The following is a 23,803-nucleotide window of genomic DNA, read 5'->3' as shown; positions in this document are numbered from 1 at the left end:
GTACAATGGTCTAGGTGCTTTTACAGGGCTAGATTTCTATATTTTACCCTACAGATATTCCCATTGCAGTCAACGGGAATATTGTGGAATAATGGTCTATTCAGTGTGAGTAAGCGTTATCAGAATCTGGCCCAAAGTGATTAAAGAGGTAACAATATCAAAAATAAAACCCACAGACGGCATAAATGAATTTCTCAGACCATGCCACAATAATACCCATATAATTTCCACCTCCAGCCAGCCTGTACCCCTCAACTCACTCCCCCATAACTGCCCAAGAAAGATAAGCCTTACAATAACCTTGAAGGTTGACCAAGAGAAGAGTTGAGCAATGACCGAATTCTACTAGTCAAGGATAATTTGATAGCAGAGGACTGGACTTAGTGACCCAGGAGGTTCCTTCCAGTCCTACGCAACTATAAAATTGATTTTATATAAGACAGTGTTACAGTCATAGCCCTAGTAAGTACTTTCCACAGGAATATCTTCTTGTTTCTCCAATCTTGCTGATTAGCCATTGTCACTAGACAGAGACCCCTTAGAAATCCAAGATTAGGGTTATTCACTTCCTGGCTTACGAAAAACAATGGCAAAGAACATTGAAAAGAAAACACCACTATGAATTGACTGTGAACTGACTGGTGCTGTGTAAATATTAATAAGGTATTGCAATGACATGGAAGATTGCGATACCAGTAGTATATTGCCTGGGGGCAGGGCCGGTGGAAGGATGTTTCACGCCCTAGGCGAAACTTCCACCTTGCACCCCCCCGTCCCAGAACCTCCGCCCTGAGGCACCCCCCCCCCCACCGCGGCAGCTCCCCCCCTCCGCCCTGAGGTGCCCCCCCCGTAGCAGCTCCCCACCCTGATGCACCCCCCCCGCCTCCTCCCCGAGCACGCCATCACTGCTTCACTTCTCCCGCCTCCCAGGCTTGCGGCACCTAAGCTGATTGGCGCCACAAGCCTGGGAGGTGGGAGAAGTGAAGCAGAGATGGCGTGCTCAGGGAGGAGGCAAGGCAGGGGTGAGCTGGGGTGAGGAGTTCCCCTGCGTGCCGCCCCCCTCCTTGCTGCAGGCGGCCCTCCCCGCGCTCCATTGCCCCAGCTCCCTCCGCCTAAATGCCGGTGGGGACCGGGGCGGCCGAAGATCCAGCCGCCGCGGTCGCTGCCAAAGAAAATGGCACCCCCCCAAATCCTAGCGCCCTAGGCAACCACCTAGGTCGCCTACATGGTTGCACCGGTCCTGCCTGGGAGCAGGTCTGCCATACAGATGGACAGGTTTTTAGATTGCTAAAACTGGAGATTTGGGTCCAGAGGTAAAAATGCATCTCTTAATTTGTGCATCTGTTTTTGTGTCACCTGAGCTTGGATTCTATTTGCTGCAGTTGAGTGAATGTAAAAAGAGCCGCACAGTTTTTGAAGCATTGAGAAGCCCATTCTAAAGCATAAATATTAGAGCTGGTCAGAAATTTTTCAACTAAGCTTTTTTTTATTTTTTATTTTTTGGGGGGGAGGCAAAAAATACTGATTTGCTGAAACCCAAACTTTTCACAGGACAGGGTTGGTTTTGACAAATCTCCTGTTTAAGGAAAAAATTGTGGGAAAAAGTTTTGAAATTGTGGTAATGTCCCGTTGTCCTTTCTGGAACAAAAAGTTGCTTTTTAAAAAAATTCTAAACAACATTTTGTTTCAAAACAAGATGAAATTATATTAAAACTAATTTAGAATACAAAATGGTCAAAATCAAAATGACCCATTTCAAAATTATGAAAACAAAATGCTTCTGTTGACCTAGAGCTTTTTTATTATTTGAGGTTCACAACATTTGAGATCTTGTCTTTTTGGCACAATTTAGGATGAGAAGTATTTTTCAAAATCTTGAAAATTTTCCGGGGATGAGAAAACTGTTTCCCACCCACCTCTAAAAATAGCTTCAGAATGGCATCTAATTGTTTATTTTCAGCTTAGGAAAACCCCTTCTATGAAGGGTCCCTTCAGAAGGGATGAGCTTCCCAAAGTGCCCAGCCATCTGCAAGGAGCTACGGATGTCCAACCATAATCCTGATAGACTTCAAGATGCAAGGTAGCAAAGACAGCACAAGAGGGGAGAAAAAATAAGGTCACTGGAAAGTTAGACTTGGGGACAGAGGGAAGCAGTTAAGCTAGAGAACAAGAAAAGAATGAAGAACTATGTCCCGTGGCAGAATAAAACACCCCCAGGCTTTGTTTATATAAAAGTTAGCATACATTTTTGAACTGGAAGCTCCATAGTGATAACCCTAGAAGCGAGGAGAGGGAAAGAAAAATAAACAGAGAGAGGAGCTAGGTGAGGTGAAACGAACTTATCATGGAATGTCTGATCAAAGAATAATGCCTTCAATTTGTTCCTTCGTGTATCTATAAGACAACTCCTTTAAAAAATAAATAAAGAAAGAAAGAAATCTTCTCCCCACTGGCGGAAAAAACCCTCCCCAAGGCAGGAGAGAACGTTTCTGGTTTGTGAGCCAATGGAGCGTCCAGCTACATGTACAAAACTGTTCTTTCTCCAACTTCCCTTCCTGCTGGCTCCCAGACTTGTCTGCAAACCACAAGCTTGATTGGAACTGGCAAGTGTTCCAACCGTACAAATGCATGTAACACCTGGAAGACAACTACTAAAGTTTAAGAAAATGGGGGGGAAAATGGGACGCCGGCCAAACACTGTTGTCACACTCCCCAGCTGCTTGTACTCACCTGCCTGCAAGAGAATGAATCAATAGCTGCAGGGACCAAGCTTTCTCGTTCACGCACAACCAGCTCTCTCATATTCTCCCACTAATTACTGAAAGCTACTTTTTTGGTTGTACGCTTTAACAAATACAAACCACCCACAAAAATAGCTGAACCCTTTGATGTTCCTAGAAAATGAACCCGGGGGACTGGGAAAGAGCAACGATGAACTGACCTTTGCTAGGGAAGTGACAGCCTGGCAGACAACTGCTACACAGCACGCTGCTCGATACAGTTGATGGAGAAGATGAAATGTTAGTCAAGGACTTCAGGGCAAGCCACTAATCTCAGGAAGAGTGCCATGGAATCTTTGATGTCCTTGCAGAACAGACAGTGCCTCTGGGTCAAATTCTCAGCTGTGTTAAGTCCCCAGCACCACTGGCTTCATCTACATAGGTTTTGACTTCACTTATAAAAGGCCTCCTGATTGTAATCAGCAAATACAGCGACATTAAGAGAAAGGTCAGATGTAGGGAGTGAAAAAAATCCATTCGTTGACTTCACTGGAGAGAGGTTATTTTATATCAGCTGAGGATCTGGCCCTCGGTTTTTGGAAACATCATCTAGAAGACCCACCACACACAGGTCCCATGTGTGTTGTCCATTTTATCTACTCCAGAAAGAGGAAGAATTGAGCTGACACCCCCACCTCCCATCCCATCAGAAGCCAAAATCATCTGCCAGGCATCTGGTTTTCAACCGGAACGCCCATTTGAAAAGGGACCCTCGCAGCTCCAGTCAGCACTACTAACCAGGCGGCTAAATGTCCGGTCGGCGGCACAGCAGGGTTAAGGCAGGCTCCCTGCCTGCCCAGGCTTCGCGCAGCTCCTGGAAGCGGCCAGCATGTCCCCGTGGCCCCTAGGCACAGGGGCTGCCAGAGAGGCCCCACACACTGCCCCCACCCCGAGCACCAGCACTGCAACTCCCATTGGCCGGGAACCACAGCCAATGGGAGCTGCAGGGGTGGCACTTGCAGGCAGGGACAGTGTGCGGAGCCACCTGGCCGCCCCCGCACCTAGGAACCGGACATGACAACCCCTTCCAGTAGCTGCCTGAGGTAAGCACTGCCTGGCCGGAGCCCTCACCCTGAATCCTTTCTCACACCCCAACACCCTGCCTCAGGTTGGAACTCCCTCCTGCACCCTAACTCCCTCCCACAGCCTGCACCCCAATCTCCTGCTCCAGCCCTGAGCCCCCTCCCAAATCCCGAACCCCTCATCCCAAGCCTGGAGCCTCATCCTGCTCCCCAAACGGCTCATCCCCAGCCCCACACCAGAGCCCACACCCCCAGCCAGACCCCTCACCCCCTCCCCCGGCCCAGAGCCTCCTCCTACACCCTGAACCTCTCATTTCTGTCCCCAAGCCGGAGCCTGCACCCCTAGCTGGAGCATTCACCCTCTCCCGCACCCTAACCCCTTACCCCAGCCCAGTGAGTGAGGGTGTGGGAGAGCGAGTGATGGAATGAGTGGGGGGCGGTGCCTCGGAGAAGGGGCGGGGCAGGGCAAGGGTGTTCAGTTTTGTGTGATTAGAAAGTTGGCAACCCTATTCTGAGGAGACAATAGACTTGTGAATTTATAGAGTTCTCCTCCCACTTTAGTACTTAGTTACACCAGAAGTATTTACAACTTTGTTTTGCTAAGTCATTTATAAAGTAACCAAGCAGAAGAAATTTATTGCCTCCAGTGTTTTTCCCTAATAGCCAGTGTAACAGAGATTCTTCTCATTATGATTGGCCTCTCTGTCTCAATCCTGATCTGCAAATACGGTCCAAGTTAGCAGTGGCTTCCCTTTACCACAGAGAAACATTCTAGAATGTGAGACTGTTCAGTCCTCTCCCAGTCTGTTTGGGGGTATGAGATAAAATTCACACCAGGACAACCCTGATTCTGAGTAAGGTCTCACTTAAAATTACAGGATGATTTTGCAGACTGGCCATGTTGAATGACATCATGTTATTTAGAATCACTGCAAGCATAAAAGTAAAAATCCCACATTGGGAGCCTGTTGCTGCAGTTAGAGTGGCCTCTACTTCATGAGAAAAATGTTTTGCTGTAATGGGCACATAAGACCAGACGATCTGGTGGTCCCTTCTGGCCCAAACACTATGCCTCTATGGTGGTACACTGGGAAATACAAACAGGCAACTATTTGCCACAGAGTGTTGAGCGCACTCAATTCTATTGCAGACACTCCTGAGTCTGGTTCTTGGAAAATGGCTACAACACACAAAAAATACCCCACATTCAAGCCACCATGTAGCTATCAAGAGCCCTTCCACATTAACACCGTCCTTTTGGAGCACAGTTGTCCACATATATGTCTATCACAGACACCAGAACATCTGAGCACCTCACCTTTAGTGAATTTCTTTTCACAACATCCCTGTGAGGTAGGGAAGTGCTATTATCTCCCATTTTGCAGATGGGCAACTGAGACATAGAAAACATTACTTACCTTGTGCAGGGTCACACAGGAAGTTATGTTAGCCAGGAATGTAACCCCAGATCTCCAGAGTTCCAGTCCAATGCCTTAACCACAAGGTCATACCAAATTACCCCAGAAAGTGATTCAGAAAATAAAGTGAACATTCTCCAGGCACCTCAACTCTAATATGATGTTCTTTTATCTCCATTAGCTGACATGCTATCATTCCCTTTTTAAGAACATAAGAACAACCATACCGGGTCAGACCCAATGGTCCATCTAGCCCAGTGTCCTGTCATTCAACAGAAGCCAGTGACAGATGCTTCGGTAATCCATTGCCTGTCATCCAGTCCCAGTTTCTGGCAATCAGAGGCTTAGGGACACCAGAGCATGGGGTTGCATCCCTGACTGTCTTGGCTAATAGCCACAGATGGACCTAACCTCCATGAACTTATCGAATTATTTTTTCAGCCCAGTTAGAATTTTGGCCTTCACAAGATGCCTTGGCAATGAGTTCAACAGATTGACTGTGTTGGGAGAGAAGTACTGTCTTATGTTCGTTTTAAACCCGCTGCCTGTTATCTTCATTGGGTGACCCCTGGTTCTTGTGTTAGGTGAAGAGGTAAATAACACTTCCCTATTCACTTTCTCCACACGAGTCAGGATTTTATACTCCTCTATCATATCCTTGCTTAGTCATCTCTTTTCTAAGACAACCAGTCCCAGTGTTTTTAATCTCTCCTTGTATGGAAGCTGTTCCATATCCCTATTCATTTTTATTGCCCTTTTCCAATTCTAACATATCTCTTTTGAGTTGGGATGACCAGACCTGCATATAGCATTCAAGGAGTGGGCATGCCATAGATTTATATAGTGGCATTATATTTGCTGTCTTATCCTAATGGTTCTTAACATTCTGTTAGCTTTTTTTCACTGCTGCTGCACGTTGTGCAGATGTTGCCAGAGAACTATCCATGACTACTCCAAGATCATTCTTGACAGATAACAGCTAATTTAAAACCCATTATTTCATATGTATAGTAGGGATTATTTCTTCCTCAACATGCTTTACTTCTTCACTTATCAACATTGAATTTCATCTGTCAATTTGTTGCCCAGTCACCAAGTTTTGTGAAATCATTTTGTAATTCTTCGCAGTCAGTCTTGGGCTTAACTATCTTGAGGAACTTAGTATCATCTGCAAACTTTGCCACCTCACTGTTTACCCCTTTTCCTAGATCATTTATGAATATGTTGAACAGCACTGGTTCCAGTACAGATCTTTGGGGGACCCTGCTATTCAGGGTCGGCTTTAGGACGATTCAGCCGATTCGGCTGAATCGGGCCCTGCACCTAAAAGGGCCCCGCAGCTCTCCACACCCCTCTCCCAGCTCACTTCCCCCTCCTCCCTTCCCCAGAACGGTCCGCTCCCTTGCTCCTCCCCCTCCCCTGCTTCCCGCGAATCAGATGTTCACAGGAAGTCTGAAAACAAGCAGGGGCAGGTGGGCAGCAGCAGGTAAGCTGGTGCGGAGGGGGATGTGAGGAGGAGGGCTCTAGGGAGGCGCAGCGTGGCCCAGTCCGGCCCTGGCCGAGCGGCTCCCTCCGGCCCGGCCAAGTGGCTCCGGCCCCGGCCCGGCTCGGACCCCGGAGCACCGGCCTCGGTTCCAGCTGAGCGCGCCGGCCGAGCATCCCCGGTAGCTCCAGCCCGGCTCGGGCCCCGGGGCCCCGGCCCTGGCCAAGCACCCCCAGCCCCGGCCCCAGCGGATCCGGCCCCAGGGCTCCAGCCCCGGTTCCAGCCGAGCGCACCAGCCCCAGCGACTCCGGCCCGGCTCTGGCGCGCCAGCCCCGGTTCCGGCCAAGCGCGCCGGCCCGGCCCCGGCCGAGCACCCCCAGCCCTGGCAGCTCTGGCCCCGGCCCCAGCGGCTCCGGCCCTGCTCCAACCCCGGGATGCTGGCCCTGGTTCCGGCCGAGCGCACCGGCCCCAGCGGCTCCGGCCCCGGAGCACCGGCCCCGGCTGAGCGCGCCGGCTGCGACCCGGCTCGGGCGCCAGCCCCTGGTCCTGGCCGAGCACCCCCGGCCCCAGCGGCTCCGGCCCAGCCCCAAGCCCCGCTACCCCGGCCGGAGCTCCGGCTGGAACGCAGCCCGATTCCTGGGGGCGGGCCCTGCTCTTGCTAAAGCCAGCCCTGCTTCTATTTACCTCTTTTCATTGTGAAAGCTGGTCATTTATTCCTACTCTTTGCTTCCTATCTTTTAACCCGTTAGTGATCCATGAAAGGGCCTTCCCTCTGATCCCATAACAGCTTACTTTGCTTACAAGCCTTTAGTCTGGGATCTTGATGAAGGCTGTCTGAAAGTCCAAGTACACTAGATCGACTGGATCACCCTTGTCCATATGCTTTTCCACATATATTGTTGTTTGAGCTATTAATTCTTTTTAATTTTTTGTCGCGACTTTATTTGATGAGCATTGAGATAATCAAGTATACCAAGAGTGAAAATCTGGCTGCACCAAAGTCAATAGCAAAACTCCCATTGACTTCAATGGGGACAGGATTTCACCCAAAGCATTCAAGTGTTTAAGAACATCTTTTATTGGACCAACCTCTGCAGCTGAAAGACACAAGCTTTCGAGCTTACACCGAGCTCTTCTTCAGATCTGTGTAGCTCGAAAGCTTGTCTCTTTCACCAACAGAAGTTGATCCAATAAAAGACAGCACCTCACCCACCTTGTCTCTCTAATATCCTGGGACCAACACATCTACAACACTGCAAAACAACGTATAAGAATAGGAGCCTTTAAAGAAGACACATTTTGAATTTCAGTAACTTGGCCATGGATTCCCATGGCGAAGCCAGTGAAAATTGCGGGTGCCAAAGGACGGCAAGAAAAAACTGACATATTCCTTACACAAAGGACGACACTTTGTCATATGAGAAATCAATGGCATGCCAATGTTAGTTTTTTTAAAATGATATTTAGTTACATATGCATCATACATATAATATATTATATTCTATACATATTTTAATTGCTTAAAATTGCTAAAAGAAACACTCTTAAAAATTATACCTGGGAAACATTTTTTCTGCAAAGTTTGGAGCAATTCCTTATCCCTCTGGAATATGGAGAGGATCACTTAACATAGTGACACTTGCTACAGCATGACCGCCATGCGATGCTGTGAACAGGAAGTAAGCATTTGTTTCAAAAAACATTCCTGAGAACTTATGCAAACAATAACAAGTATTTTAAAAAGCATGCACAGAGCTGTCTCCTATTAACAATGCAGATCAAATGATTCAATCCAACTGCTTCTGCTTTGCCTAAATAAACGCCTGGATCATTCATCAAAGTGGGATTGTTTCCTAAAATATACTTCCTTGAACAGCACAGACAGCCTTTTTCTAGGATCCTGCGATGATGTCATGGGAAAAAGTTATAGGCAGTCTGACAAAGCCGTTCAGATGGCTCAAAACGCTATTTCCCAAGGCTCCAGCCACACAGGTGCAGATTCAGCAGCTATCAAAGCTCGCTGTGATTAATGGATTTGTCCACCACATTACCTTCCGCTATCACATTGGGCTCTCATTTGAAGGCTGCTGGTCACCTAAACCCCAATCTTTAAAGCAGCCGTCTCAAGCTATGTAAGTTTGTTAGGCTCTCAGATAGTAGCGATGAGCTTGGCGTACAATAAATACAAAATTAACAGCTTCACTACTAGTGTTAGACCAGCTAGGTAGCTCAAAGCTAGCTCGGGTATGGCTACTCGTGCTGCAGTCACACCTCTCATAGACATACCCTTCTGGCTCACCTGCGGTCACACAGGAAGTCTGTGGCAGGGCTGGGACAAGGTCTACTGGATCCTAGTCCAGTGCCTGCACCAAAAGACTGTTGGACATTCATCTCAGTTTCCCCCCTATTTACCAGTACAGTCAGTGCATTTGTTTTAACCGTCAGGGGCACAATCCCACCATAGGGTTTTGCTGAGAAACTGACAGAGGAAGGCATCTGGAGTAATAGTTCTTCATACTTCAAGACCACAGTCAAACAGCCTCCACTCGAGGTAGAACCGGTTATCTGTCTGAAAGTTCTAAAGGTGGAATTGGCGTTAAACAGGTAACACCTCCTGCCAGTGTTTCTCTGATACTGGGTTATATGCTTCAGCAGAGGAAAGGCTTTGAAGCCCAAAGGAAATACCCAGCAAACACAGCCAGCTGTTAGCTCAAACAGTATAATCGCTCAGCAGTTAGTAATCACAACTGATTAGGGTAGGTTTGGAAAGGTGTTACGTATGGGCAAATAGAATTTAAGTAATGAACGCTTGATCAAAAGGAACAGAATTGAGAAAGGAGCCCAAACTGTATAATACGTCTTTGATAACCAAGAACAAAAAGTTGCAGGGAGGGAGGGAGAGTAGGGAAGGGGCTGAATGAAGAATACCTGATAACTTGTCATTAAAGAGCTTGTGTAAAACTGCCCCTTCTAGACTGAGCATTCCTATTATTATTACTCTGTGGTAGAACCTAGAAGCCCAGTCATGATGGACCCCATGGTGCTATACAACCATGGAAAAAATAGACGGCCTCTGGCCCAAAAAGCTTACAATAGTCACTGTCTTGTGAAGCACAGAGTTCCGGGAACTCGAAGAGTTCCATTTGGTTTCAGCAGAAGCCTTCAGAGACGCTCCCTCTATTTAAATGGGGGAAGAAGAGTGCTAGGACCATGAATCTCTGAAAGCAGAATAAAGTTTAAGCGTTGCCCTGGACTGGATTTGAGAGGTGTGTATACCCCAGAATGTGATCAAGCGAATTGCAACTGTATTATGTGCACTCAGCCACTCTGAATTAATAAAATAGACCGCCACATAGTTAAGGACTGATTTGAAGACCGGCTTTCAGAAGCAAGGTCATAACTACTGGCAGTTTTGCTTATCAGTATGGGAGGAGGGAAGGAAAACATAAATAACTGAGAATTAAAAAAAAATATGTGGATGGACAGCCTTGAGTCTAGACGCCTCTGATAGTAAAAGTTATTGAAAGTTCGGAAAAAAGATGATTTAGTAGGGAGTCATTATGATCTATGTGTTTTGTTGTAAGTTAGTTATAAAAGTTGAGATAATAGAGTGTAATTAGGAGCAGTCTTCGGAAGCTATCCCGAGAGAGACGTTTTCCTGACATCTTTACTCCCCAGCAGGGAGGCGTTTGGCCAGCACTGACCTGTCGTTGATTACTCAATACTGTCTCAGAATATAGGTAAATATCTGGGATGTTCTAACCCTATTGCTTATGTTTCTGTGTGCTTAAATCAAATAAACTGCAGTATTAAACAAAAGCATAGGGGGAAAACGGTAGGTGCTAAACACCCATCGGCAGCCCTCCATCAGCTCCACACCCCCCAGCGCCTCCACCCACCAGCGGGCCCCGTGGATCAGTGCCTCCACCCTCCCTCCCCGCGCCTCTTGCCCGGCGCAATCAGTGGTTTTGCGGCATGCAGGAGGCTGGGGGGAAGGAGTGAGGAGGCGGTGCGCTCGGGGGCGGAAGTGGGTGGGAAGAGGCAGGGTGGGGACAGGACCTTAGGAGAAGGGATGAAGTGGGGGCAGGGCCCAGGGCAGAGCCAGGGGTTGAGCAGCCCCTGGCACTTTGGAAAGTCGGTGCCTGTGAACAAAAGCATGCTGACTTACATTTAATTCTTGATCAGACAGAATCGCTGAGTTCCTGTTGATTTATTCCTTACACCGCCTGAAGTTAAATAGTTAACTTGCCCCTGTTGGGGAGTCAACCCCAGGTAACAGTCCTACTGCTAGAGTGGTTGGCAAATTGACCGCATGAACTAACTTCCAACATAAGCTACTTTAGCGTCTCACAGACAGGCCAGGGTTTTACCAAGTCTTCAGAAAGTGATGTGCGTTTGGAACAATTAATGTGGAGCCGGATCCTGCCAACTCAGAGTCACCGTGAGATGTGTCGTGGCTTTCCGCAGTGCAGGATTGGGCCGAAATGCCTGTCTGTGTGTGGCTAGCGGGAAGCCATGGCAGGTAATATCCCCTCAAGTCCCAAGGTACACCAGTTATGTAGGGAACGGGCTTTTGTTACACATTTAGCAGGCACTGAATGTGTGCACATAAGGCCTGGCTATCTACTGAACCGTGGCAAACCTACTCCAGTTTTCATTGCAAATGTAAACACCCAGTCAGACTTCAAGGGGACTCGAAGGGAGAATGATGAGCAGGATTTGGCCTAGCCTCAGTTCTCCCTCACAGGACAGAATACAAGATTTTTACTCTCATTTTGGACTCCAGGGCAACAGAGAGAGCTATAGAAAATGGATGACTAACTACCCTAATTCCAATGCCCTGGAAGCAGAATACCACGTGGCACTGCCAATTCTAAAGCTCTTGAATAGACCCACATCCTAACTGTGGGCTAGTCCTATTCAGCAGTGCAAGGAAGGATGGATGGTCACCACCCCATTTCTTCATCAGAGTAGGGGGTGGGTTCCTGATCCTCCACATAGCAAGCAAGTGGGCAAAGAGTAGGTGGAGCCTGGCTCTATGCCACCCCACCCACCACAGGCCAGAAAGCAGGGCTGACCAGGTGCAGATGAGGGGAGGAGATCATTTACCCCTCTCTCCACGCAAGTGTGGCACAAAGCAAGAGGAGGAACGGGGACAGAGTTACAATTGTTTCCTGGAGCAGCACAGCTATGTGCCACCCCTTACTCAGTGATGAGGTAAAGGCTCGATGTAGCATCCTTTAATCCAGGCCTGCACAACCCGTAAAGCGGCGAGGGCCATATTACTCCAAAGAAAACAGCTGAGGGCCGTAACCCCCTGAGCGCCACCAAACCCTCCCCCCCCCCCCAGCGCCGCCCGCCCCACTGAAACAACCCCCCCAGTGCTGCCGAAACACATACACACACACCCCGCGCCACCTGCCCCGCGGAACTAACCCTCCTTCCCCAGCGCCGCCCCACCAAAACAGCAGTATTAAACCTCGGTAATATGTTATAGCGGGCCCCTAAGGTAGTATAATTAAGGTACAAGAAAAATGTCTTTTTGCTAGAAGTAGAATAAGATCTTCCCCCCACTTTGTAATCAATTGCCCTGTTGAATGAATGAGGTGTGAATGAGGAAGGCGTGGAAGGCAGGAACCTCCAGACAGCTGCAACCCCTTCAGCTCGCCGGCTCACCTGCCCCCCCGCCACTGCTCGCTCACTCGCCTACTCAGTCCCCCTCCCCCGCCACCGGCTCACCTGCCCCCCCTGCCACTGCCCGCCCACTCACCTCCTCAGCCCTCCACCCGCCCTGCTCGCCTACTCATTCCCCGCCACTGCCCGCCCGCTTGCCTACTCTGCCCGCCTCCCTCACCCACCGCTTGCCTACTCACCCCCCCGCGGGCCGCACAGTGAGCCCATCTACTCAAGCCCCACGGGCCGCACAGGGAGCCCACGCGGGCCCCCGGGCCGCATGTTGCGCAGGCCTGCCTTAATCCAACAAGCAATTTTCACCACAGAGACATTGCATTTGTCTAAGATGCCATATGCCGTTTTCATGCAACAGAGAAGAGAGATGGCGACCAATAAATATATTTCTTTACTTCCATGGGTTGCCGTGTCATGGCATGCTGTATTGACAGCCACCGACAATCTCAGCCAAGAGACATGAGGAATATCATTTACCATTTGCATGGAGCTATAGCCCAAGAGAGAACTTTGGCTGGTTGTTTCCCAGAATGTTTCTGCAAAGGATTCACGTGGAAAGCAAACTGCCACTGGCATATATGTAATGCTTTGAAAGGCCATTTAAAGATGTGTTTGTATAACTATTGTGACCATGATATGGCAATGCTAGAGTCATTGATACTGCATGGCAAACTCTGAAATACTATCGTTCTGAGAGTTCTCCTTCTGCATTTATTTCCCCCCTGCTTCTAATTATTAATGACGCTGGCACAAAAGCAGGATCTGTGTCTATTAAACCTGCATCTGCTTCTGCTTATTCCCATGCAAAGTTATAATCCTTTGTGTCGCCTCAACTGTGTGCGATGGAACTGATTTAGGATGTCCCAACTAGAGGAGTATGACCTCAGGTGGAGAATAAGCAGAACAGATCAACTCTGAAAGAAAACAATGCTAGTTTTGTGTAACATGCCAGAAGTAATAAATAAATTCAGAGATGAGCAGAGGGGAGAAGGGGAAGAAGCTAAGCAGAAAGGAAGGAAATCTGATGTACAGGCAGAAGAACTTTTAATTCAGAGTTTTACATGTGGCGTCATGGTTCTTTACCGGTCTCTAGCGAATTGCCTGAGAAGGGTTAAGCCACAATAGAGCCCAAATACATTTTGTTGTTTGCATCATGGTGTTAGGATGACATTACACCATCTGTATTGCAAAGTAGTTAAATCAGGATGCTGTGCTACACGTCAGAAACATCGCGCTATGCAGGCCTCTTGGAAAGATGGGACCCAGAGGAATCTATCAATGGAGAAGTCACTGAGAATTCACATGTAGCTACAAGGAAATGAATGGGCATTACAGGGAAGGTTGACTGTATAGTGGGTAGAACTTCAGGAATTTGTGTTGACTACACAGTTACAACCTGGATTTGGCCTGTGGAATATGCTAAAACTATGCTTGGTACCTGGGTCCTTTCAGCAATAAGTCAATTAGTTTATTGCAGTGCGCTTCCAATTGGTACCAAAGGGCCATATATTTGGAATATAAGTTTCAAACACAAGCTATCAGCCCCATTCACTTACTGGGCCTGAATGGGGCTTTCCAAGAGCAGTGAAACACAGGAAGAATTTTTTACAAGGCTGTTGCTTCCTTTATAGATGGAAAGACACAAGTTGAATGAAGCATGGCATAAAAAGGTCTATTCCTTCCCACTGCAGCGGTAGCCAGCATGAGAAAGAAGTGAAGAAATGTTGTTCTCTTGCTGCTAGGAAAGGCAATAAGAGGCGTGCAAATAGTCATTTTGATAAGAGTAGGCTATGCTAATCATGGAGGCAGGAATTGCTGAGAAGCACCAGTAAATGCTGCCACAAAGGGTCGTAGCAAGACTCCAGTACAGATGAAGACCAAGCACAGCTGGTGGGCAACAAATCGCATGCAAGCTTTGAGCTGTACGAGAGAACTTGCCCACCAGATCTTCCCAAAGTCTGGACTTTCTAATTCTAATCACTGCAAAATAGTCCTTCCCATCGACTGCTTCCTGTGATCTGATCTCTCTGAAAGCATGCAAGGTGGATCTAAATGAAAATGGAATTGCCTTGAAAATACAGAAAGGCGCCTAATAAATAACTATGACTGATACAGCTCTTAGGCATGAAGCTGTGTCACTACGGCATTAAATACAGACACTGGTTTTGTGGGTTTAGACAGTTTATTGATCACATTCCTTGTTATAGTTTCATTTAGCCCTTTACTTATTCAATATCAAGGGCCTGATCCTGAGAGGTGCTGGACCCACCTGCAAGGTACAGCGTGCCCTCAGCTCCTGCTGAAGTTAATGAGAGCGGAGCATGCTCAGCGCTTTGCAGGATTGGGCCCTCCATCCATGATTAGGCTACCAGGCCTCTCTCCCAAAAGGTGCAGCTGAGCAGGATTTGATATTCCCTGCCTAAATAACTAGAAACAGCATTGCCCGGCTGCAAGGGCTTGGGTTTAAAGATTTTCAAGTGGGGTCATGAGGTCTAGTTCATTCTGTTAGTCGTCCATAAAAGGTGACTTTGACAATAAGAATCATTTCCCTGCTCAGCTTCAAAAAAACTAACACAACAACCTGGAGTTTGTAGTGAAATAAACTCATTTTGCGGATTTCCCACAAGCTGAAAACATATTGCATTTTAAACTATATATGTATGTCACCTATCCTAAGAAGAGCTGTCTGGAACCAAGAAATATTCTTGCTTGGAACCATCTCTATTCAAAAGCCAAGTTAGAAACATCCGAGAAGATTGGCTTTTATGTCCATTATAACTTTTTATAAAATTTCTACTGTGGGGGAAGGTAGTTCATGCTTTAATTATGGCTGAATTCCAGCTTCTCTGCTCACCCTTCATGATTTTTCCTAGCATATTCCTTTTGGGTAAAGAATTCCATGCTTCCATCTCAGCCCAGAGGTGAAAGCAATTAAAGTTACGCAATATAATTTGAGTTATTATACTGTGTAATAGATGTCTTCATATCACAATACCTAGGAACTGATGTTAATGGGGCGCATCTGTCAGTAAGACCCATGGCTATCGTTTTGCTTTTGTAGTCATCATCCTGACATGGGACTGACTGGAAAGCTCACGTCTGAGCAAGCATTTTAACACCTATTCTATATGACTGGAAATCTGGGGAAGGGCCAGTTCTGATTCAGATTTTGAACCCTTGAGTTTGGATCTGGAGTTTTGGCTCATGCCATTTGAGAAATAAACGGATATCTAGGAGGTGCAGCTCCCCTCTGCTGGATGCATTTCTGCTGTTGGAGATAGGGGATGTCTATACTTAAAAATGCTTCAGCAGCTGAGCAGATGTAGCACTTCAGAGTAGATACGACCTACGCTAATGGAGGGGTTCTCCCATTGGCGTAGGTAATCCACCTCCCAGAGAGGCGGTAGGTAGGTTTGTGATGGGGTCCTGCTGGCCATCCTGGGGATTATCTCTGCCACTTGGTTCACCCTCTTCACATGGTGCTTCTCCTGTCATCCCTCTCACACTGCGGACCCACCTCACTCCAGAAATCACAGCATCCTCTTTGTGACTCGGCCCGCCGGTCGGGTCACCAGCCACGTTTCCCCCTTCCGGGATTCCCTAAAATCCTTCTATGGAAACATTCCCAGGCAATCTTCTCCAGTGCTGCCCTGATGGTGCCACTTCCCCAGCGGACAGTAGGGGAACCCGGGACCGCCCTCTACTCTGGGTTCCAGTCCAGGGACCCTCAGCTCAGCAGTTCTGGGCTCTACCCTCTCAGCCCTCACTGCGCCTTCCAGGACTGCTTTCTGCTTTTCCTGGTCCCCCGACCCTCTTCTCTGGAGTACCAGCTGCAAACCAACTCCCTCTTCCCAGGGAGTGACTGCTGCCTGCCTTCCTGCAGCCTTTCCTGTTCTCAGCTCCTGGGCTTCATAAACCACCTATTCCTCCCAGCTGAGCCTCTTTTAATCAGCTCCCTGGCTACTCCTCCAGGTGTAACCTGGGCAGTTAGTTGGCCTGCCTGGCCACTTTAACCCCTTCTAATCCCATGTGGAGTGAACATTCCATCACAAGGTTGACAGAAGATTTCTTCCATCTACTTAGCACTTTCTACACCAGAGATTAGGTCAGCGTAGCTACGTCTTTTGGGGTATGGATTATTCTCACACTGAGAGAAGTAGCTATGCGGATGTAAATTCCCAGTGTAGACCAATTCTTAGACAGTTAAGGTATCATGTACCTGCCATATAATTTGGTCATTGTTTCCTTTCACTCTTAATCCTTTTGTTTTCATCACCATATACGATCATTCTGTTGGGTTGAACGCCCATTGATTCATAATGGACATTTCTAGAGCCAAATACAATGTGAGCTACCTGTTGTAGGCATTATTAGAGCACTCATCACCATAATATGATGGACACACTAGGATAGCTATAGAGATCATATCTTGTACTTACATAGCCCCTTTCATCCAAGAATTACAAAGCACTTTACAAATATTGAGCTCCCACATCATCTGTGTGAGCTAAAAAGCCATTAGACTCATTTTTAAAAGGTGAATAAACTGTGGTGCTGATGGGGTAAATGACTTGACCTGATTCTGGAAGCCTTACATGTGAGCAGTCCCACTGAAGTCAACAGAGCTCTTCAAATGAATAAGAATTATCAGAATAAGAACATAAGAACGGCCGTACTGGGTCAGAGCAAAGGTCCATCTAGCCCAGTATCTTGTCTTCCGACAGTGGCCAGTGCCAGGTGCCCCAGAAGGAATGAACAAAACAGGTAATCATCAAGTGATCCATCCTCTGTCGCCCATTCCCAGCTTCTGACAAATGGAGGCTAGGGACACCATCCCTGCCCATCCTGGCTAATAGCCATTGCTGGACCTATCCTCCATGAATTTATCTAGTTCTTTTTTGAACCCTGTTATGGTCTTAATCTTCACAACATCCTCAGGCAAGGAGTTCCACAGGTTGACTGTGAGTTGTGTGACGAAATACTTCCTTTTATTTGTTTTAAATCTGCTGCCTATTAATTTCTTTGGTGACCCCTAGTTCTTGTGTTATGAGAAGTAGTAAGCAACACTTCCTTATCTACTTTCTCTACACAAGTCATGATTTTATAGATCTCAGTCACATCTCCCCTTAGGAGTCTCTTTTCCAAGCTGAAAAGTCACAGTCTTATTAACAGGTTTCAGAGTAGCAGCCGTGTTAGTCTGTATCCACAAAAAGAAGAACAGGAGTACTTGTGGCACCTTAGAGACTAACAAATTTGTTAGTCTCTAAGGTGCCACAAGTACTCCTGTTCTTCTTTTTACAGTCTTATTAAAATCTCTCCTCATACGGCAGCCGTTCCATACCCCTAATCATTTTTGTTGCCCTTTTCTGAACCTTTTCCAATTCCAATATACTTTTGGAAGTTGGGGCGACCACATCTGCGCACAGTATTCAAGATGTGGGTGTACCATGGATTTATAGAGAGGTAACATGATATTTTCTGTCCTATTATCTATCTCTTTCTTAATTATTCATAGTATTCTGTTAGTTTTTTGACTGCCGCGGCACATTGAGTGGATGTTTTCAGAGAACTATCCCCAATGACTCCAAGATCTCTTTTTTGAGTAGTCACAGCTGATTTAGACCCCAGCATTTCAGCATGAGTTAAGATTTGCAGGATTGGATCCTACATTTCCTTACCCTGACTTTTACCTAGCAGGGGAAGGCCACTGCTTTTAGCCTTTTCTAATGCCCTCAGCTTGTTGTCTGCAGCCATGCCACTAGAGGTGGATTACAGATTTATGGGGTCATGGGCCAGAGCAAGTGGGGGCCCCCTCCCCATCCCTTCCACCTGCAGTCGCCCTCCTCCAGCACTCCTACCGGAGAGCGGGGTCGGGGGGGTGGGGGCTTCCCCCGCTTCCCAGCAGGAGCTCTGGGCGGGCGGAACAGGGTTGGGGCGCCCATTTTTCCAGGACCCTCCAGTTGGCCAGGTCCAGGGGCATGGGCCCTGTTGGCCCAGTGGCTAATCCACCACTGCATGTCACTACCCATGATTGAAACACAATCCCCCATCATATAGAAACAGTTCTCTCTCCCTCCGCCATTGAGAGGCACTTCATCATGAAGCCTTACTATACTGATTTCACCAGCTACAGGTATGCCTACCCAACAAGCGCTACAGTAGAAGCTGAATACAGCTGAATTTTTCACATCCCTGAGCAACCTGGCTAGGTCAACCTAAGTTTTAGGTGTCAAACAGGCAGCAACTCCGCATCCTCCGGTGCCTGAAGAGTTGCCTCAGGCATCACATTTGTCTGGGATCGTTTATAAACTCTTCAAGGCAATGAGGCTGTCATTTGGGTACTTTGTTCTGAAAGCACTGCATCACTTATAACGCATTCCGCATTCCGGCAACTTTTAGGTTAAATGATCTCGTCCATGTGAATGATGGAGTAAAGCAAATGGCCTCCTTGATGAGAATTGCCCAGCTATGGTCCTTTCCAGGTAAATCAATACAACTGCTTTCCCATTGCAACATGTGCTCCCTAATAGAGATAGCTGCCTTTATAAATGCATTAAACAATTTAAACACAATTGTTAGCCTAGAAATTATGGAATATATATATTAGTACATATTTTCAGAGCCTGCAGCAGGTGGGAGAAAGAAAATAATCCATCTTTCATCTAAGGGTATTTCTACACTACCCACCGGATCGGTGGGCAGCAATCAATTCAGCGGGGATCGATTTATCGCATCCAGTCTAGACGCGATAAATCGACCCCCGAGCCCTCTCCCGTCGACTCCTGTACTCCAGCGCCGCGAGAGGCGCAGGCGGAGTTGACGGGGGAGCGGCAGCACTCGACTCACCGCAGCGAAAACACCGTTGTAAGTCAATCTAAGTACGGCGACTATGCACGTAGCTGAAGTTGCGTACCTTAGATCGATTCTCCCCCCCCCCCCCCCCCCCCCCAGTGTAGACCAGGGCTAAGATGAGATTGTGGTTATGGCATGGGACTAGGACCTGGTTCAATTCCCTGTGTGAGCCATTCAGCTCCGGGACTCAGGTCACCATCTGTACATGGTGGGTAATACTTCCATTCTCAATTTCTCCTCGCTGTGTCTTGAACGGAAGAGCAGGCCAAGGTAGCTCAAAAGCGTCTCTCTTTCACCAACAGAATTGGTCCAACAAAAGATATCACCTCATCCAGTCTGTCTCATTAATATCCTGGGACCAACATGGCTATAACAACACTGCAAACACACGTTGTCTTGTGGTTTAGATTTTAAGCCAGTCAAGGCTCACCTCTTCCTACATGTTTGTACAGTGCCGAGCATAATGGGGCCATGATCTAAATTGGGCCCCTTCAGCAGTATTGTGAAATCAATAAAACTGGAATACACAAGGGGTTGCAATTAAATTCCTCACTAGGGCACGGCCACCCAGGAAAGGATCAGAAAACTTTTAAAGTTTGAGGCACATCCTTGTTGAAGTGGAAATAATGGCGCTTTGTCCCAAACGATATAAAATATGTATTACAATTAAATTTTCTATTGGCAAATTGCTCTACAATTGAAAACACAGATGCCCGAGTGAGGCAATTAGAATAATTGTAGTGTGCTAATTATAGTTTGATGGATTCTGCATGCTGTCAGCAATTATCTTTCAAGCACGCATTTTCTGAACGGAGTCCAAACCCATAAAAAGACACTCATATAATAAGCCATATCTTCCTCATTGGCATGCTTGGTCATTTTAAAGCCTTTTCTAAACAAAGACTTTGTAAGATCAAAGATGTAATTAAGTTTAATGAGGTTTTAGGAAGAAACACCCTTTGTATTCGATACACTCATTAGCAAACTCCTTGCATCAAACATTGGGAGAGAAAAAGCTTACATGACCTTGGGCTGTTGGAGGTGAGCTGTCCACCCAGTGCTGGGACCGTGCCACTCGCCCAGTGCTCCGGGGCTGGGGGTGCTTTGGTCACACCGCCCACCCAGTGCCCTGGTCATGCTGCCTGCCCAGTTGGGGTGCTCCAGCCATGCCGCCCGCCCAGCCTGCTGGGTCTGGGGGTGCTCTGGCTGCACCGCACATCCAGTGCTAGGGCGGGGGGGCGCTCCGGCTATGCTGCCTGCTGGGCCCGCTGTGGCCTTGGGTGCACAAGGGGGCCGGGGGGGGGGGGGGACGTGCTCTCGGCTCTGGCAGGGGTGGGGGGATGGAAGGGCAGGGGCAGGGCCTCAAGCAAAGGAGGAGGGGCAGGGGCTAGCCTCCCCCAATAGCATGTTCACCCACCACTCATGGTGCAGTAACTCCGCCATATGGATGCTTTGGACACATGGAAGTACCTAGTTCACATTAACGTCATCCTTTTTCAAAAGGACTACGGGCAAGTCTACACTACCAGATTAAGTCGACTTAACTTACATCGACATACAGCCCCCGCAGTAATTAAATTGCTTTTGCCTGTCTGCCCTATGCTGCTTGTGTCGGCGATGTGCGTCCTCACCAGGAGCGCTTGCCCCTATTTAACTGTCAGGGTGGGGCATGGTGGGACAGCTTCTGACAGGCAGCAACAGTCAGTGTAAGCCATGCAGTGTCCACACCAGGGGTGGCCAAACTGAGCCTGAGAAGGAGCCAGAATTTACCAACGTACAGGGCCAAAGAGCCACAGGAATACGTCAGCAGCCCCCATCAGCGGTCCCAGCGCCTCCCGCCCGCCAGCAGCCCCACCAGTCAGAGCCTCCTGCCTGCCGTAATCAGCTGTTTCACATGCGCAGGAGGCTCTGTGGGGGAGAGGGAGGAGCGAGGGCATGGCAGGCTTGGGGAAGGGGCAGGGGGACTTGGGGGGAAGGTGTGGAGTGGGGGCAGGGCCTGGGGCAGAGCAGGGGGTTGAGCATTGAGCACAATGGGACACTGGAAAGTTGGCATCTGTAGCTCCAGCCCCAGAGTCGGTGCCTATACAAGGAGCCGCATATTAACCTCTGAAGAGCCGCATGTGGCTCCAGAGCCACAGGTTGGTCATCCCTGGTCTACACTGACACTGCATCGACCTAACTACAGCAATTTAAGCTTTATGCCTCTCATGGGGGTGGAGTTATTAAGTCGGGGTAGTGGGTGAGTTACATCTGTGGGAGCTGCATTTTAGTGTAGACTAGGGTTACCATATTTTGTGCCTCCTAATGGAGGACACTCCCAGGGGCCCCGGCCCCGCCCCCAGCCCCGCCCACGCCCCCGCCCCAACTCCGCCCCCTCCCAAAGTCTCCGCCCCCTCCCCTGCTTGAAGCCTGAAGCAGGTAAGGGGGGGGGGAGGAGGCGCGGCCCAGGCTGGCCCCCGGCAGCTCCAGCCTGGGTCGGCTCGGGCCCTGGCCGACCACCCCCGGCGCACCCCCCGGCTCCCCGACCCCGGCCCGGCTCCCGGCCCCGCGGGCCCGGCTCCCGGCTCCCCGACCCCGGCCCGGCTCCCGGCTCCCCGGCCCGGCTCCCGGCTCCCGGCCCCGGCCCCGCGGGCCCGGCCCGGCCCCCGGCCCCGGCTCCCAGCCCCGCGGGCCCGGCCCGGCCCCCGGCTCCCAGCCCCGCGGCTCGGCTCCCAGCCCCGCGGGCCCGGCCCGCCCCCCGGCTCCCAGCCCCGCGGCTCGGCTCCCAGCCCCGCGGGCCCGGCCCGGCTCCCCGGCCCCGCGGGCCCAGACCGGCCCGGCACTGCGACCCCGGCCCGGCTCCCGGCCGGGCACCATGCCCCCGGCCCCGCACAAAGAGGCCCCGGCCGAGCCTCCCGATTTTCCCGGACATGCCCGGCTTTGGGGGATTTCCCCCCGGACGGGGATTTGAGCCCCCAAAAGCCGGACATGTCCGGGAAAATCCGGACATATGGTAACCCTAGTGTAGACACTTAGGCTATGTCTACACTAGAAACTTTAAAGCGCTGCGGCAGGCTCGCCCAGCGCTCCTGGTAATCCACCTCCATGAGGGGAATAGCGCCGAGTGCGGCTCCCAGCGCTTGGAGCCTGTCCACACTAGTGCTCAACTTGCTGCGCTCAGGGGTGTGTGTGTGTCATTCTCCCCCCGAGCCAGCAAGTTAGAGTGCTATAAAATGTAAGTGTTGACAACCCCTTACAGAGCTTGGGCCGTGTAAGCTGCTTTATGTCAGCCTAACTCTGTAGTGTAGACCAGGGCTTAGTTAATGCGAATTAGGTACCTTTTAATTCACACCTACAGCATCCACGTGGGAGAGTTACAGCACCACACGCTAGTGCATGTGAGAGTAAACCCCTATAATCTGAACTGCGGGGCCCTCTAGACAAGTCCTAAATTAGGTACCCTAAATCAGAATTTAAAGCCAGGATTTTCAAATTGGTGAGTAATTTTGGGTGCTCAGCATATTAAAACAACCTGATTTTCAAAAGTGCTGAGTAACCACCCTCTGAGTATTATCCTTCTTTAAAAAGAGTCTCACCTTGGGTAACAAAAACCCACAAGTCGCTTAAAAATGCAGGCCTAGAAGCCTAACTTTACGCTCCTGTTTTTTAAAATCTTTGTATTTTTGCACAATCTCAGTCTTCATTGTAATGAATCTACTCTACTCTCCCTTTTCCAGATTCTCTGGCAGGATCTGTGTGATATGCACTGCTTGCTTTTAACTCAAAGAAAAGTACCTGCAAATGATTAGAGAGGACTAAAACCACAATCTCCTCCCCCACCCCTTTTCTCCAGCACTCACATTTTGCATGAAACCAGACCCGCCCCTGCTTTGGTTTGCATAACAAAAGCTTAGCCAACAAGGTTTTATCTAAACAAAAGCCCTGTCTAGAAATAATGCCTATTGATTCCTCCCAGAGAGATTTAGGGTCTAGTCCACACAATAAATGCAGTGTCTTCAATGAAAGGTCAGCTCGGCATCAAAGCCCGAAAACAAAAACCCCTCACTCTGCAGCAGTGAGTTGTGTGTGAAGCTGCCTTATGGGAAGACAAGAGGCAGCTTGGTCCAAGAAAATATGGTTAGAAGCCAAAAACTCTTGAGGTCTTCCCCTGACGGTGTGACATAGGGCAAGTCACTTCACTGCTCTCTGACTCAGTTTCCCCATCTCTAAACCAGGGTTCAGACTTCCCTGTTAGCAGTCAAAGCTTTGTGCAATTAGTGTACCAATGAGCACCCTACACTGGGTCAGATCAAAGGCCCATATAACCCAGTATCTTGTCTTCTGACAGTGGCCAATGTCAGGTGCTTCAGAGGGAATGAACAGAACAAGTAATCATCAAGTGATCCATCCCCTGTCGCCTATTCCCAGCTTGGAGTCATAGACTTTAAGGTCCCCTAACCTATGTCTGAGCTACTGAAGTCCTCAAATCATGGTTTAAAGCTTCTGGCACCATCCCTGCCCATGCTGGCTAATAGCCATTAATGGACCTATCCTCCATGAATTTATCTGGTTCTTTTGTGA

This window comes from Malaclemys terrapin, chromosome 7 (assembly GCF_027887155.1).
Source record: "Malaclemys terrapin pileata isolate rMalTer1 chromosome 7, rMalTer1.hap1, whole genome shotgun sequence".
Classification (NCBI taxonomy): domain Eukaryota; kingdom Metazoa; phylum Chordata; order Testudines; family Emydidae; genus Malaclemys; species Malaclemys terrapin.
Note: the sequence above shows the minus strand (reverse complement) of the source record.